The following is a 16,267-nucleotide window of genomic DNA, read 5'->3' as shown; positions in this document are numbered from 1 at the left end:
AGCTGCAGACAGGAACAGAAACATATCCCAGGAATGCCTTCTTACATGTTGCTGAACATGTTCAAACAAGAGCAAACTGATGACCTGTGCTTTGAAACTCTAGCCAGATAGTCCATTTAACATGAGTCTTCTTGACCTTCAACAAACCTTGTCTTACAGTGGAAAAAAGAAAAAAAGAAAAAAAAATACTCATTTGCACAATGGTTTTAATATATGTGAACAAATGTGTTAATTGACATGGAAACATACCTTTTCTCCTATCAAAAGCAAGGAAGGACTAAAAGGCTTAAACATTACTATCCTTTCAGAGTACATAGAAACAAACAAAAGTTGTATAGTATAATGAACCACTCAAACAAGCATATTTCAAAGGCCAGCTGCTTCAAATATTTGCAACTATTATTTCTAAACAATAATGACTTCTAACATGGTAAGACATTTATATTCATTGAGGATAAAAGCCCTGAGCCTGCCAATACTTACACATGTGCTCTACTAACTTCAAACAATCTTTTTACTGTCCTAGAGGACTAAATATGGTTCCCTTTGAAGCTCATGCATAGAAGACTGATGTCAGGCTGAAGGTTGGGTCCGGAAGGCTGATCTGTATTATTCAGCTATTAAACTACTGGACTGTCTTGATTCTTGGGTAGAGATTGTTTCTCTGGTGCAGTAATTCTGAATATGAAAGACAATTTACAATCATGTTTGCCTTAAGGTACACAGATAAGATTGCATTTATGCACTTTAATAAAAGACCTGGTTTTCAGTGGTCTTGTAGCTTCTTGTAAGGAAAAAATGTGGCTGTTCAGAGAGTTTTCCTCTTTTTTTTTTTTTTTTTTTTTTCTCCCTTTCAAATGATGAATAACTAAATCTGAACGTTTTATTCTCTGGAAATACAAAAATAAGCAGGAGTGAGGGCAGATACAAGTCTGTCCTCTGAAACAGCATTCCTGGTCTCCAGCCTATGTCTGACCATTCCGCAGCAATGCTGCACTGAATTTTAAATCTCTTGTCCCACTCAATGGCTTGTGCCCCAGCTTCTCTACATAAAATCTTTCCTTCTGCTGCTGTCCAAGGCTGCAAAAACCCACACAGAAATCATTACTGTCAAAAACTGAACTAAGTGGAACTTTGTGAACAAAAATAAAGAAGTATGCATAAACCTAAATTAACACACATTAGCTGTGGAAAGTATGCACATAAGAAATTTGCAGAAACCTGTGTACTTCAGATCTCACAGGGACTAATGTTCACTATTCCCTCGTACTGTAACAGATACAATGTATATGTATTTATTCTTGGGTTTCCAGGTATTGATCAAAGTTTAAAAAATGAAAGAAAAACTTGAATTCTAAAGGTCACAGGAACCTGATCATCCCGCAACACTGAATACTCATTAATTACACGTTACTATACAATTACATTACATTTAGATTCAATGTTTCGATTGAGGAATGCCTACCATTTACATGTTAATAAAATAACGATGATGTTTTCTGAGTTTGTATGCTGCTAAGGGGGTTATGCAGAGGGCTATGCAGGACACATATCAATGCAGAGCTACCCATTTAAGATCACCCTTTTTTAGATTTCTTACCATGCAGGCAAGAGGAAGATAGTTAAGAGGCACAGTCGGACAATTTTGAATGTAATATCAAAAGTCTGAGGATGAAACAAACAATGTATGCTCTGATACTGGTCAACATAGAAGTTACTTTAAATATAAACATGTGGAGAACAGGAAGATTTGACTGAACTGGTCTTTGGGTAACACAAACATGTCCAAGTACAATTTCTCAGACAGGAATATGCATCGCTTGCTTTATTATTTAATGGAAGCTGTGGTTGTCATTACAAAGATGTATCTATAGTACGAGACATCAAGCATAATCACAAACACTGGCCACCCTATGCATATTACAGCAAATACCTCATCCTTTTATAACATTGTGCATTCACAAAGGAGCCTGAAACACTTTAAAAATAGCCCAGTGCTGGGAGGTGCTGAGTTGTAAGAGGTTTTAGTAAAACCAAAAGAAATTGTAGCTGCTTGGCATTCTGCAGAACCAGACCTTTGCAGTCCAGTCAATGAAATTAACTGGAGTTTTGCCAGAAAGAGGACAGTATAATTTGGCTCAGATAGTCAATGCCAATGCAAAATTATATATTACCAATATTGAATGCTGAACTTAAAAAAAAAAAAAAAAACTTTAAATGGTCTGCTTTGTTTATAGTTACATAGCCAATGCTTTACTACATGCTGATTGTCTTATTACTATAGGTATAGATAGCCATCAATAATGAAGTCCATAAGTGGGAAGACATCTCTTTGGGGAAGCATGCAATTATATCCAGACGTTACTGTTACTACACTAGGCTCCAGTTCAGCAAAGCATTTGTGCTTATGCTTAATTAAAGGCATACAAGATGGGTTCTGTGTTTCAAGGTTAGCACATGCTCAAGGCTTCGTCCATATCTTGAGTTTTCTTCAAGTGAGACCCCAAATGCCTCGATGTGGCAGTGCTTTCAAAATAAAAGACTCTTCTCACCAGGTTACTGAAGAAACTGTGAATCTCCTGGGCTTTTTTTCTCCAAATAAATCATATCAAGGACAGGCATGAAATTGGTTGTCCTCTTTTCTGGGGATCCAGTAGGACCAACCTCAATTTTTAGATTTCCATTTTCCTGTAATAACTGGTTGTAACCCTAAAGAAAAAGGATTCATGCAGCCATGCTGTCTGTCTGTATGCCTGCCTATTGGTTCCATTTCCAGCCTCTCTCTTCCTCAGCAAATATTGCTTAATTTGCCAACCAATTTCAACCAAGATTTAACGTATATAATATTAATCTGAACTCTTATATAACCTGTATAACCAAAATGGTCTGAATAACTCAAAAGCTTGACAAGTGAGCAATGCCACTGAGCAGTCAATGAAACAAAGTGTCTGAACACTCCTGACTGAGAAGCTGCACACCTCAGAGCATGGAAGGCATTCCAAGCTCACAGCATAGTGCTGAACTATGGAAATTAGTGACTCTAAAGAAGAAACTGAAGCTTTACCAGACAAATGTCCCATCACACTCACTCAGTAAAATATTGCAGCAAAAGAGATAATTGTTTCTTTGTACACAGGAGGAATGAGACTAGTATTGGTATATTGCAAATTGTTCTGTTGTACATCTTAGAGTGTTAAGAAATGAGGGTACAGGAAAAAGCCACAGACATACTCGAGGACTTCAGAAAATACGTTGCAATTAAAGGGCTCAATTAGTTTGGCATATGAAAACTTAGATTAAGAGATGAATCTATAACAGTGTGCAAGCACCTTCATGTGGAGAAAATCTAGGCACCAGCAGGCTCTTTAATCTAGCAAAATGAGCAATTTCATATAGGAAATAATGTGGTTACTTTTAATAGACAAGCAGTATAGCTACTGGAAAGACACTGTCATAGAACCTGGTAAAACTTCTATCTCTTGTTGTCATCCCATCAAGCCTGGGTGCAACTCTAGAAGATCCAGAAGATCCAGTACATATCCATACTGAACAGGTACTAGTTAGGCTCAGTTAAGTGGATGTATTGCTGCAACTGAGTAACAAGGTGCCAATAATTGGCTGCTGCTGCATAAGCATCAAAGGAAAAAGGTGCAGTGGTCCTTTTAGTGTTCAAAATGCTCTGAATGTATGTTTTCTCACAATATCCTTGTCAGGTGGAAAATTTAGAACTTCCAGTCTTAGATGGGGGACTGAGACATGGAAATGCTAAGACATTTCCCTCAACTCTCAAAAAAATGGCAGAACAAGGAAAAAAAACACAACCTTCCAGGACCAAGACTTGAACTGCTACAGCAACCTTCTTCTCCTATAAACTCCATTTTGTGTATTTGACATGGCCCTTAAAAATATTTGAGAGTGAGCTTTCTGAATGACCATGAAACAGAAATGAATGATTTTCTTAACTAAAAGCAATCATTAACATTGCTATTAGACAGTACGACTTGAAAGGCAAATATTTTGATTCCCATGAATTGGATGATACATGCTTGCTTGCTCTAAGAATTGAATGCATAATATAAAGTATTTACATGAGAAGTAGGTCCTCTGACATAGAGTGAGTGATTTCTGTGATTAAATGGGAGATTAAAAAAAAATCAAAAAAGTATCAAAAAAGAAACAAGATTTAGGGTTTTCTACTAAGAAATAGTGTCCAAATATCTTTGTACAGATTTTGATACTGGACTCGAGCCTGATTGTACTTCAAGCAAAGAACACAAGAAAATGCCTGTTGCCTCACATAGTAAGGGGATCCAACTAAACACCGTACAGTGCAGCATGGCACAGTAATGGGCTGTCAGGAAGGCCAAGGTTTCATTTTCAAGTACAATAGATCAGAAAATTTTAAAGCTCCTCTTTAAATATTTCATGTGAAGAACAAACAATAACAAAGAATAAAGCTAGGTAAATAAATAACAGTCTGCTTCAGTTTCCTGGGATGCACTTATCCCCTTTATGATTATTTGAGCCTACACTGCATTTGTTTGCTCTCTGATTTCTGCCACCTTGCTCATACTTAGAGAATTTTCTGAGATTGCAAAGGTGGACCCATTTATTTCTTATATCTCCCATTAACAGCTTAAAATAAATTCTAACAGAAACAGATATGATGTCTTCATCCTGACTCTTTATCACCTCTGCGTTATTGGCTCCATAGTAATCCAAGCTAATGGTATTTAGTTATTGCCCTGCTTAAAGATACATTAAAGCTGTGTCTGCAATAATGCCATTTACAAGAGTAAATTCATTCCTTCTCATTCCATTCACTAATATTTTCTATTAAATTAATGCTAGGGGAGGAAGGATTTAGTACACTTCATGTCCTGCAGAAGTAATCAGAAAATATTTATGAACATTTGCAGTTGTGATAGGAGGAATAGAACAGAAGGTATTTTATTATGCTGCTCTTACCCTTTTTTTTTTTTTTCCTGACATTAACTACTGAAAAAAAAAAAAAAAAAAAAAAGAATCCAAAGCTTATCTAGGGAAATGTATCTATGAATTTTCAAAATTTCCCATCCACAGGGGGAAAAAAAAGTAATTCATACCTTACCAGGATTAAATTCAAGTCCAGGAAGCACGGGAACACACTCTTAAACAGAAGAATGAAAACTACTCTAAAAGACAATATCAATCTAGAAATTCAGTCACTGAGAGCTTGCTTCATGAACTGAAGCTAATTAATGCTCTCATGTAGGGTTGAACCCAAACCATCATAATGATAGCAGCTCCACAGCTGAATTACTTTTTTAGTATTCTGCCACTTAAAATTCCACCCAGTCGCTTTAAAAGGATTGAGCACATGATTAAATTGTTCTTTGGGAAGGGAAGAGATGAACAATTAAAATCTCCTAAAAAACAAAGCTGACCTAAAGTATTTAGATACAGACTGACTTGCAAAATACTTTCTGCAAAAAGCATCTTTTAATTATCTGCACAGAGTTACTCCTTGCCCAAATACATTTGGAAGCTCTATAAAAAGCACCTTCGTCCTCTCAGTTTTACATAGCCACTTCAGCAAAGTTGAATATCCTAATATTAAAGCACAACACAGAAAGCTGACAGCATGAACTATGCAATTTTTTAAAATCAGAGCAATTTGTTCATGAAGATATCTGGAATAATGTGGAAATAAAAACCAAGGGTAGATTGAGCTGAACTCTTTACTTTGAGAATGGAAAATAGCTGAGATCGCTCTTAAAGAGGATATAATTTTGGAATATTTGCAAGTTAATTTTACATTTTACAAAATGGCTTTAACTTGGGACATTCTCCATGGCTGCACTTTTGTGTTCTTCCAGTTTATATGAATTCCTATTTGCTATTGTTTGTATACTTTGCTTTCTGTAATAGACAAGAATGAGATTTCTATGTGTGTTTAGGCTGGGAGACGATGATCAGATGTATATGGCTATAAAACCACATCTGCTAATGTCTTTAAATGATGCTACAGCTGCTTAAAATCATAACATTTACTCATCTAGGTTATCAACTGAATCAAAATTATATTTACAACTGGATTTTTCATCAAATACAGGGGATTATCAAAGGTAACATTTCAAAAGGAATTGAGTTAGGAGACTAAATCACATTGACTTTCAATACAATGCAGGCATCTATGTGACATAAATATGTGACATATATGGATTCGTATTTTCAATACTGACCCATGTCACAGGTATGACAAGCCTTTCGCTGTGTTGGGCAGCAGCACATTCAAAATGAGAAAAAGCCAGAGGCCTTAAGCGAAGGAGGGGCAAAGGAAATGTAAGTGGACACAGAATTTGCAGTTCTGACTGTTAAGTGAAGCATGGTCTTGCCCTCAACCAGGAATAGCTGCAAGGCTTGCTTGTGCTGCCTGAAGGAGCATTACTGTTTTCTTCTGTCTGGTGTGTGGATTGCCTTAGAATTTATGCAAGTCATGCAAACTAAGCCAGCTTGTAAGACTCAAACCAACATGGCTCTGGCGGTCACTTGTCATAGCCTGAAGATAAGATCAGTTCTGTAGTGGGGCAAACATGGGCAATGAGGGTATGGTCAGTGAGCAAAATGATTCCAAAAGTTGTGACAGGATGGGTGGTAGGGTAGCAGAAGCTGCAAGGGGCAGTAAGGCAAACAGAGGCTCAGCAACAATTATTTTAACTACTGGACTGGGCTCAGATACGTCACACAAGGTAGCATGAATCAGAAGTGAATGCTAATACGGCAGCAGCTCCTCTACAGATATTTAAGTGACTTGCAAGGCCCATGAACGCAGCAGCCATGTATGGTCTCTCTCTCTGTGATTGACACAGTGAATGGCACAGGGCATAGCACTGCCATCTATTCCTGTAACAATGCCAGTGAAGATGCTTATTGATGATACTGATAATTTAGGCTAAAAACATGTTTTCCAGACTTGTGTTCAGGACATCAATGCAGCCCAAGAATTTGTGCAGCTCGCCCACAAGTATGTTTCCTTGTTGAATCAGTGATTTTGTAATAACTTCTGCCTGGCACCATACAAAAAAATTTTTGCTTCCAGAAATGTTTCTAGCCCTGAGAAAATGACATAATATACAAAAAACTTCTAGGAATTTTGACTTGGTCTTTAGACAACCAGGAGAGCCAAAAAACTAAGAACCTTAACTCAAGTTTGTCAACTCCTCCTGAACTCCTAAGCTGGGCTCCACTCTGAGCTGTGTCTGGTTTTTAATGTCCACACTGACACTGGGAATCCTGGCAGATACCAGAAGAGATTTGGAAGTAAGCACCTTTGCAGAAAGGAGAGACCCTTAATTTACTTTACTGTGAAGAAGTCACAAACCTCATGTTGTGTACATTTAGTTGTATCCCTAAGGTTGTTGGAAGGCTTCTAGAATTACAATGACAGGGACACAGGTAGCAGACAACTCAGAATGCCCAAACCCAAACAAGCCCAACAAAAATGTATGAGGCGCAGCTGTGGACCCTATCATGTGGCCACAGAGACAGTGACACTTAGGTAAGGTGATGGTGGCAAATGCCTGACCTTGCTGCAAACAGGTTTAGTCTGGAAACTAGAACCTAGGAGGCTGATTTCTGTTATGGATCAGGAATGAAGTTCCATACACTGGCATAACTGCCTAGAATAAAACACCTTTTCCTCGTATTTCTTCAAAACGATTTTGTCCAAAATGGTGGATCACTAGAGATGTACTCTGGAAAAACAGTCTCTGCAGGTTGACTTGAAAACCACTTGTTTCTGGGGCAGGCAAAATTCCAAGAGAGCTCACCAGGCTTTAAGGTCACTCTACAGATGAATGGCAAAGGGGATACCAACTCACCCAGGATTGCTAGTATCTTAGGTAAACATCCCAGTGAAGATAGCACATGAAGAAGGGATCAGGGCTTCCCAACACCAGATATTGATTTCTAGTCAGACAAGGTAATACAAAAGCAACAACACCCCATGCTGCATTACTGAAAGCACTGCCAGCAGGTTGAGGGTGGTGATTCTTCCTTTCCACTCAGCATTGTTCAAACACACTTGGAACGCTGAGTCTGCTGTGCTGGGCTACCTAGTACAGTAAAGATATGGAGCTACTGGAGTGAGTCCAAAACAGGACCACATAGACATTTATAAGGGACTCAAACATCTTTCATGACAAGACAGGCTGAGAAAGCTGGGACTGTTCAGCCTGCAGAAGAAAAGCCCCAGAGGATCTTATCAGCATGTATAAATACCTGAAGGAAGGGAATGAAGACAAGAGAGTCAGGGGTGCCCAGTGACAGAGCAAGAGGCAATGGACACGAATTGAAACAACACATATATTGCCGTCTAATCACAAGAAGAAACTTTTTTAACTGTGAGGATGGTCAAACACTAGCACAGGTTGCCCAGAGAGGTTCTGGAGTCTCCATCCTTGAATATATTTAAAAAACCAGGGGGGTTGAACAAAATTATCTCAAGAGCTCACTTCTATCCTAAAGAATCTTGTGATATTATAAAGATGTTGCTGTATTTCTTGTTTGGAATTTAACAAGTCACAGGGTGATCTATGGACTTTTCTCCCTTTCTGTAATTGTACATACAGGAGCACCAGAAAATGCTGAACCTGCAGGGAAAAAAAAAGTGGGGGGGACAAGAAGTGAAAATGTGAATATACACTCAGTCTGAAGGGGAGGTTGGCATACTTTGCAAAGAATCTATACATCATGTAGTATTCTCAATAATAACATAATTCAGTGTTTAGTGTTACTTTCCAAAAATGTGGTTGGATTTTGCTTTCTGCTGGAAAAACAACACCAAATTCTCAGCAATTCTAATCACAGAATCACAGAATCACAGAATTTCTAGGTTGGAAGAGACCTCAAGATCATCGAGTCCAACCTCTGACCTAACGCTAACAGTCCCCACTAAACCATTTCCCTAAGCTCTACATCTAAACGTCTTTTGAAGACTTCCAGGGATGGTGACTCCACCACTTCCCTGGGCAGCCTGTTCCAATGCCTCACAACCCTTTCAGTGAAGAAGTTCTTCCTAACATCTAACCTAAAACTCCCCTGGCTCAACTTAAGCCCATTCCCCCTCGTCCTGTCACCAGGCACGTGGGAGAACAGACCAACCCCCACCTCACTACAGCCTCCCTTGAGGTACCTATAGAGAGCGATAAGGTCACCCCTGAGCCTCCTCTTCTCCAGGCTGAACAAGCCCAGCTCCCTCAGCCGCTCCTCGTAGGACTTGTTCTCCAGGCCCCTCACCAGCTTCGTCGCCCTTCTCTGCACCCGCTCAAGCACCTCGATGTCCTTCTTGTAGCGAGGGGCCCAAAACTGAACACAGTACTCGAGGTGCGGCCTCACCAGAGCTGAGTACAGGGGGACGATCACCTCCCTAGCCCTGCTGGTCACACTGTTTCTGATACAAGCCAGGATGCCGTTGGCCTTCTTGGCCACCTGAGCACACTGCTGGCTCATATTCAGCTGACTATCCACCATCACTCCCAGGTCCTTCTCTGCCTGGCAGGAGGATGTCTCATTTAGAATCATAATGTCTCATTTAGAATCACAGAATCTTTTCCATTTAGGTTGGAAAAAAACTCTTTGATCATCAAATCCAATTGTTTATTTAAACCATTATTCAAAATACCAAGGTGAGATGGAAAGCTGAAAATATCATTTGTTTAGTAGGGAAATGTGACCATGATAATCAACTGAAATTATGGAAAATTCAAAGTTGTGCTGTCCAAACTAACCATAAGGATTCAAAGTTGTATGTTGGCAGAGGACCTAAATGGCTCCTCAGAGAAAACCTATCATAGATCCAAAAGAGGAAGCTACAAGACGAGTTATGAAGTTGCCAGATGTGTTTATAGAGGCCAGACGAGCACCTTATCTTTCTAAGCGTATGACTTAGAAATCACTGCCTAAGTGTAAGAAAGCCCCTTGCAAGATGGTTATCAAAGACAATCAAAAAATAGTTGCAGAAAATAGTTAATTTAAGCATCTTTGAAAATTCCTAATTGTATCAGTTTATAGTATCTGCATTTTGTATTGATTTCTGGCCTTCTTAAATGCTTCCTTGCATCACTTGTTATAACCAGGAAAAATCACTCATCCTTCATCATCTACCTCTCACTTTGGCAAGATCCCTCCTTAATTTGTATCATCCACTACCTCTCCTTTTATATTGCAACATACGCCGTGCATCCTCACACTCACCCCTTTACAAAGGTCTCTGAGTCTGCTTCCCAAAAACCTATGCATTGTTGAGGGGCCATCTGGTTCATGAGAGCAGCCCATGTTTCAGTGAAGTACCTTGATGTTTTCTCCCCTTTGCCTTCCCTGTAAACATCCACAAAGATCCCTTATCGTGCCCTTCAGATCCTTCTTTTGTGATGCGATAAGAAAAATGCTGCCTTGCTGAGGCCACAGCTTGCCATGCTGACAATTAGTAACTTATTCTCTTCATCTGTCAGTATACACATTTTCTCTATTATTTTACACATACACAGCAAGGATTTCCAGACAGAGCTTGTATCTTCTGCTGTGCTAGACCCCGGTCTGACATGCTGGGGTTCTGCTGGGGGCCTCTGGGTGTAATTACAATATCAAAAAAAAAAAAAAAAAAAAAAAAAAAAAATCTAAGTTTTGAATGCAACATTGAATAATGTCTATTTAATATACAAGGCTGAACAGACACATTCATTAGCAGTCTGAATGGAGCTGTGAATCCAAATTAACTTCAAACAAGTTTTGGAAACGAAGAGAAAGAAAGAAATCAGTTTACCCTATCTACCTCCATTTTCAGATTACAGTATGACAGAAAGTATCTAGAAGTAAGCAAATCACTGCTATGTTTTCAAAGATAACAGAATATCTTTAAAAGCAAACCAAACCAACAAGACATAAAAAAACTAAAATGTATTCCCATCTGGTGAAAATCAGCACAGTCGCCATGACTTTAACAGAACTGTAGCAATTTACAGCAGTAAAAAGTCCAAGCACAATATATTTTGAGACTATTCACACTGTTGATTAGGAGAGCAACTTCTTGTGGATGATTTTTAATTTCAGTACAGCACTTCCCTTCGTCTCAACAGTAAAATCATTCCAGTTTGCTGTACTCTTCACTTCTCATCACTACAGTAATGGTGGTTGTTTGCTGCCTCAGAAAGACATGGTCAGAATGCAGGGGCAGCCACAACATCCTAATGACACAACCAAGTCAAAGTTCAAGCAGAGGTACTACATTTTGTTGTACTTGTTGTACAATACTGTATTTATTTATTTATTTATTTTTATCAGAAAAGAAATATGTAAAATCTAACATGAAACAAAATTCTTTCTTTTTAAAACAGATTTTTGAATCAGTCTTCTTACCCTTTTCTTAGCAACACATAAATGCTGACCTAACCTACTTAGAAGCTTCCAAAAAGCAGAGCTGCTGTGATTAACAACCTACCCCTCCGTTTGGCATATTTAGTAAACCTGAACCTCCAGGTTTTGTAGCTTGGACTTTGCTTGCTAAATCTTCCTTTCTTGTTTACTGTAAGATTATATCATTGACCTTCTGCTTTTTATTTCTGCTCGGGAGAATATACGGCCTTCATATTCCAGCAGCCTCACTCGACATAAGGACGTGAAGTGGAGTCAGTAAACTTTTTCTTCCTTGCTACACTGTGCAGCTCACTCACCATGGAACAACAGTGGCACCCAGTGGCCAGAGAGCTTGGTCCAAAAACGTAGGCCCTGAAGTTTCTGTCTGCATTTTATAAATCCCTTTCCAGTATTTTGAAGACAGAAATACTTTCCTGCTCAAGCTCAGAGTCCTCTCCCACCTTGCTACTTGAAAGGCAGGAGGTAGAGAACTGAAGGTTTCCTTTCTGTAATCTGTTAGAATATCACTTTTTCTTAACGCACAAATAGTCAGCCATAGGTATTACACACTTAGACAGGGTAATGCTTATTTCTGGGGGATCAGGCAGAGACTGGCTTGCTTAATATGAGTGCAGAAAAGGGAGGAGTGCAAGAGCCTTACCTTACTTCAACACATTGTATGTTCTCAGTTGTGACTTTGTGTGTGACTCAGTTGCCATTGTATGTGACTCAGATGAGATACGCTTATGTGTCAAAACTGCCCTGCAGGACATGTCAAAGAAACACAGCAACAGGAAGGAAAAGCCCAGGGACCCTGCCTGCTTTGTGATCTGTCCTCACAGTGAACACACAAATTCTGCACTGCTTCATCAATTCGTTACACAGGAGGCATAGCTGATAAAACAGTGTGGCCATGAACACTGTTAACTCTAGAGTGTGTGATATTACAAGTTTCATGTGTTCCTTAGAGGTTCATGTAATATTGTAGTCATTTTTCATGATACACAGAGTATAAAAATTCTCTCTTTCAGTTAATAGGTATGCTGGACTTTCAATGAAATTATTTGGGGGGAGCTATTGCCAGTAGTGAGAAAACTTCTACTCCACATCTTTTTTTCTTCAACTTTTGTGACTTGTTTAAAAAAGGAACATGTCAACTTTTGTGACATGTTTAAAAAAGGAATATCAAATTTGTAAATGTTCTGTCAGAGAGCCAAATTAAGATGCAAACTATTATGTTTATGGGAAAAATCTCCAAGAAGGCGACTTGGTGTTGGGAAGCCTGAACAAGACCAATCTTGCTAAAACACCAATGTTTCAAAATGCTGCAAAATGCCAAATTTTTGGCAATGCTCCAAATGGGTGATCATGGAGCAGTGGCTTACTGTGCTGAGTCCATTTTTATGTTTGCAGTGTGAAATTCCCCGGTCCTACAAAGTCTGACAAATAACATAGGTGAGAATGGTCTTAATGCTCATCATAGTTCCTAGCATTCCTAAAATGTTACCACAAGCTTTGCATTAATTTGCATTAAAGATAGTCTTTCTAAACATCCTAGAACCTAAAAGGGTGTGATCAAGTGGAAATCAAAAGTGTCAACTAAAAATAAACTTTTTAGCATGGATGGCTATGGCTAGAGCTCGACAAATGTCACCAGACTAGATTAAGTGGCTCAGAAATGGCACATCAGAAGGATAAGCAGTAAAAGAAATTCAAATGTTTTAAAGTAAATATAATGATTTTTAGACATCTGCTGTGGCAATACTGAAAGCCATGGATTTTTGTATTTCCTGAGTTATGTTAGGAAAGAACTCAGCAGTCTGGACAGCATTTTCTGCCAGATTTTCTGTTAATGGGAAGTCTTTGTTCCTTGAGAGTTTAGTTTTGCTGCACAATGTTATTGAAGTGCTAACAGGGAAAATACTGTTCTTGATCATACTGTGGCCTGATGAACCCAGAATGGTACACTGTCACAAGGAGGAAGATTTTCCCCATAACTGAATTGTTTTGCTTTAGGGCAAGGAATGGGTGTAGTATTCTGTTGTATTCCACATTGTATGCAACTATTGCATTTAACAGAGTATTTATCAAAAGTGGTGCTCTAAATTCCTTTCCCTTCAAAAAGCAAGGAAGAGCAAGAAACCATTTTATGGATCCTCTACACAGTTAATATGGAAGATGTTTCATGACAGTTTTGTTTTTTTCTTTCAGCCCATGGCATCCAAAATTACTGTGAATATGCAAATGTCTCTCTCCCTTCTGTTATCTTACCAAAACTTTTTTGCCATTTGCTAATTTATTTTCTTCAGCATTTTATATGGTGGCAGAGCTTTTTCTGAGGGAAGGCAGTCACTGTGTTGTTTGTATAGTGCCTGGTGCAATGGGCTCCTAAAGTCTATTTAGGATCCTTATGAGGTAGTGCAGTAGAAATAATAAACATTTTATTTTAACAAACAATAGAAAAGACTGTATACAAGAACTAGCTGAAGAATAGAGGCTTTGTGGTACGAAAACACTTCCAGTGGTGTAAAAAATAAGAGTTTCTCTGTCTAAACTCTTTTGTGTGTCACATTTTTGTATCATTTTCAATGCACTCTGTCTATTTATAATTTCTCATCCTACTTACTTTAAGCTGATATAAAATAATTACCAAATAGATATTTTTTTTTCTGAGAATTCAAATGGAGTGTGGCATTGTGGGAGCACGGTGTGATGCCTGTTTTCTACAACAAGATGCCATAATTCAAAACTAGTAACAATAACCCCAGACAATACAATCATTTTAGACCAGTGGTATCATGCTTTCTTTTTCAGGAATTATTTTTAAGTTGTAGCAACATGAACACAGAACCAGTACATAATTAATATGTATGAATGAACACAGCAGGTCTGTAAAAATAACACCTGAAATCAACAATGAAATTCAACAATTACAATAAAGACTTTTCACTGGTACACTTGCTTTTTTTGCAATTATGAGTGTAACTTTGGTTTCAGTGCTTGCAATGCTGGCAAGTGAACATTAATTGAAGCTGCACTCATGATAAAGAATTGTGATCCACATGATCCCCTAAGAGTGCCTTTGCACAACTGATCTCAGGTCTTGAACGTGAGTGTCTTCAGATGCCTGTTTTACCTTTCTTGGTATCTGTCTATCTAACCTGTTCTTCCTGCAGGCCTTCCATAGTTTGCAAAGGAATGAAAGGACCAGAATAAGCAGAATGGATAGGTGAATGCTCAGAAGGCTCACTTTTCCTCTTGCATAATATCTGAGATTTTTAGTTGGAGACATCTACTAGAAACAATCAGATGATGTGATGGGTTAGGGGTTAAATCATCTACTTTCCATTCATTAGTTTCAAGGACCACCTTGACTCTCCAACCCATAAATTAAAACATTACAGTATCTATAGGAGTCTGAAAAACCTATGCACTATACACTGTGATTATTATTTTAGCAAATTACTTTTCTGCCTTTTTTTTTCTGTAAATAAAAATATTAGCATAGATTGTGACATTTCTTTAAGTTACTTAACTATGAAGCTATTATATCTTGCTATTATTAGCATATGTGCAACTCATCAGGAAGGAGACAGCACTTTATCAATGACGGAACAATTTTAGTATAGAAAGATACGGTCAACTTGAGGTTGCAAGATGAAAGTGCTCAGCCTAGGTGACAGTCAAGTATGAAATGCATTATTAAAAGAATGGTCTGACATAACATTTTTCAGGTACTGAGAAAAACTACTAAAGTGGCAACTTTTTGCTTTAGAGGTAAAATAGCCTGGATGCCTCAGCTGGTGATGAAGCTGTATCGTTGCATGCCATTATTACAGTTGCTCCTCTAGTCCATGTTTCTTCAAATTTCACATTTCTTTGTATTTTAAGTAGAAAAATCATCATTATATTATTTTCTTTTTTCTTAACTGATGCCATTTGAAATCCCATGTTTCCACCATCAGATGGAGCTTGTATTTTATTATTTCAATTATAATGACTTCAAATTCCCTAAAACACAAAAAAGCAAATACTTTATACCTCACAAATTCAAAATTCCAGTGTTTCAATTAGGATTGCCATGACATTTTATTCCAATATTGCAGTATATATAAACAATGATTTATTGTCCAGCTCCTTTTCTTTAGACTAATTGCAATGTTCCTTACATTTTTAATGACTCTGTACCACTACCTGAAAGGAGTATGCAGTGAGGAAGGTTTCAGTCTCTTTTCTGAGCTTACAAATGGTATGACACAAGGAAATGGCTTCAAGTTGTGCCAAAGGAAGTTTAGATTGGACTTTAGGAAGAATTTATTCCAATGCTTAACCATTGGAATGGGCTGCCCGGGGACGTGGTGGAGTCCCCATCCCTGAAGATATTTAAGAAATGTGTGGATGTGGTGCTTAGGAACAGGGTTTAGTGATGGAACTCAATAGTTCAGGTTCATGGTTGGACTTGGTGATCTTTAATGTCTTTTCCAACTTAGGTGATTCTTAAGTAGAACATGCTGTTGATGGCAGAAACTATGTCTAATGCCCATTTACATTAAGCGAGGGATTACTTTTTGGTACTCCTTTAATGTCTGCATTTTCTTACATCTATCTAACAATATCCATGATTAATTGTGGCTTCTTAGTAACTGCTTAGCTTTCTAGAAACATATTCTCAGCAATTACCTGTTGAAGCAACAGTAATTACTTGTTGGAGCGAGTCCAGAGAAGGGCCACAAAAATGATCATAGGGCTGGAGCACCTCTCCTACGAAGGCAGGCTGAGGGAGCTGGTGTTGTTCAGCCTGGAGAAGGCTCCGGGGAGACCTTACTGCAGCCTTCCAGCGCCTAAAGGTGGCCTACAGGAAGATGGAGAAGGA

This window comes from Aythya marila (assembly GCF_965140915.1).
Source record: "Aythya marila genome assembly, chromosome: 3".
Classification (NCBI taxonomy): domain Eukaryota; kingdom Metazoa; phylum Chordata; class Aves; order Anseriformes; family Anatidae; genus Aythya; species Aythya marila.
The sequence above is the reverse complement of the archived record's forward strand: the minus strand, read 5'-3'. Positions refer to the sequence as shown.